Raw genomic sequence first — 1,619 nt, forward strand, 5'->3', positions numbered from 1 at the left:
GATAGCGTTACCGTCAAGCACACGGCTGTAACCACGCCACAACACCGAGGCACGTCAGTCCACAACAGCTCCCGAGCCGGCACAGTGCGACAGCATACTTGGTAGCTATGGGACTGCCATCGACTTGTGTCAACAACTTCAATGTAAGACGAGGACCCACAGTCCAATATACTTTTAATTCTGTTTTACTCTATGGACTTCCCAACTATTTGTCATGCTATTTTGTCTTTTTAGTCCGTTTAGTTTCATGACATAGACTTTACAACCTGATGATGAGAGCATTGTCTCTTGAAACGCGTTGTTAAAATATATGTATAAGAATGGCGGTTGAATGCTAACAGTGATAACTAATAAATAAATTAATTAATTAAAATTTCACGGAGAGTTGATGGTCTGTTAGCAGCTATACTGCTACGGCCGCAGGTTCGAATCCTGCCTCGGGCATGGATGTGTGTGATGTCCTTAGGATAGTTAGGTTTAAGTCGTTCTAAGTTCTAGGACTGATGACCTCAGATGTTAAGTCCCATAGTGCTCAGAGCCTTTTGAACCATTTGAGCAACTATACGCAAACGCCGCATCTCGGTCGTTAGGCGACGGCCGTCGTCCTCTGCGTTGTCTGAGGTGAGAGGTAATGCGTGAAATTTTATAATCTCGGCACACTCTTGACACTGTTGATCTCGGAATACTGAATTCCCTAACGATTTTCGAAATGGAATGCTCCATGCTTCTACCTCCAACTACCATCCCGCATTCAAACTATATTAATTCCTGTCATGCGGGCATAATAATGTAGGAAACCTTTTCACATGAATCATCTGAGCACAAATTACATCTCCGCCCTTGCGCTGCCCTTTTATACCTTGTGTATGAGATGTTACCGACACCTGTATGTGTGCATATCTCTATGCCATGATTTTTCTCACCTCAGTGTTCACTGCTTGCCAAAAAGAAATTGAAGCACCTAGGGAAGGGGGATGAAGCGAAATTAAACTTCTCGTTTTGAGATAGTATGTGACATTAGTAATTACAGTAAAGAGTACAATTTACAAAGAACTTTGCTGTGTGAGCCCTCTTATCAACATGACATTGCACCCCAACTGACTTGGGTACATCTATTGATTTGGTTAGAAACTGTGTCAAAAGCCATTGTATACTCTACAGAAGCAAACTGGGCAACAACTGTTGTAACTATATCGGTGATCGTGCAGCTCTCTAGAATGAAATGATAATTAAATCACGACCCTAAGTTGTCGACAGGCGTTGATATACATCAACGGGGGCGGTTGAAAATGTGTGCCTTGACCGGGACTCGAACCCGGGATCTCCTGCTTACGTAGCAGACGCTCTACCCATCTGAACCATCGAGGGCACAGAGGATAGTGCAACTGCAGGGATTTATCCCTTGTACGCTCCCCGTGAGACCCACATTCCCATCTTAATGTCCACACACTACATTCGTAGTGACCCTGCCCATTACACTCATTACTCGCGGAAGACAATCTTACCAAGCCCCTTAAGAGTTCGGGCAATGCGTGTGCATCCGCACAGAAGAAGAAGGTCAATGGATATGAAAATGGTATCTGTTCTTTCGGACAGGAGATCCCGGGTTCGAGTTCCGA

At 44.4% G+C, this 1,619-nt stretch overlaps 1 non-coding gene across 1 annotated transcript; it reads right to left on the bottom strand.

The window, feature by feature from the left end:
* Positions 1-1,294: 1,294 nt before the first annotated feature.
* Positions 1,295-1,369, bottom strand: Trnat-cgu. Its single transcript has one exon. It is a non-coding gene; the product is annotated as a tRNA-Thr (tRNA).
* Positions 1,370-1,619: the final 250 nt, after the last annotated feature.

This window comes from Schistocerca americana, chromosome 4 (genome assembly GCF_021461395.2).
Source record: "Schistocerca americana isolate TAMUIC-IGC-003095 chromosome 4, iqSchAmer2.1, whole genome shotgun sequence".
Classification (NCBI taxonomy): domain Eukaryota; kingdom Metazoa; phylum Arthropoda; class Insecta; order Orthoptera; family Acrididae; genus Schistocerca; species Schistocerca americana.